Source organism: Suricata suricatta, chromosome 12, assembly GCF_006229205.1.
Source record: "Suricata suricatta isolate VVHF042 chromosome 12, meerkat_22Aug2017_6uvM2_HiC, whole genome shotgun sequence".
NCBI lineage: Eukaryota > Metazoa > Chordata > Mammalia > Carnivora > Herpestidae > Suricata > Suricata suricatta.
The window spans coordinates 93,848,985-93,849,682 of NC_043711.1; positions in this window are offsets into that span (position 1 = coordinate 93,848,985).

Sequence of the window (698 nt, forward strand, 5' to 3'; positions counted from 1 at the left end):
GGGCAGGGAGCCCTGCGCTGGAGGAAGTGACCGCAGCTCATGCTGGCTGAGCTGGTCCTGATGCAGTCCCAGAACAGAGCACCAAGTACCCCAGTTAAGCCCCCAGTGCCAGCATGACACCCATTTTACAGAGGAGGAGACTGAGACCACAGAGGACAATGATGTCCCCTTGGTCATAGAGTGGAAGGCTGAGCCTACAGCCCTCACGCCCGCTCTTCGGCGCACTTTGGGGAGCTGGGAAAGCTGGTGGGGATCTGAGAGGGAGACTGGAGGTGACCTGGGGGTGGGTGGGCAGAGGGGTGGGGAGAGGAGCAGTGGTGCAGGGGTGCAAGGTGGCACCACGCTCAGCAGGAGCTCCACGTGGACTGTCCCGAGAGCTTCCTTCTCACGATCAGTTTTGTTCATCCACTTACACCCTCCTGTTGCAGGTTTGTGTAGCAGGAGGGAAGAGGTGACAGGTCATGGTTCCTGTGGGGACACCACCTCAGACATTTGGGGGCCCACAGAGGATCCCTGGGGGCCCAAGATTTCTGCTCAGATCACTTGCTGTTTGAGATACGATCTAGATGCCTTTTGTTTTTAGGTGAGAGTAGGGGAAGGGTATTTCAAATATTAGTACAAGAAGGTCACTTGGTTTTTTACTCTTGGAGAGGATCAGTCATTTGGAACTCTTTGGGGACAATGCATTTCACAGAAAC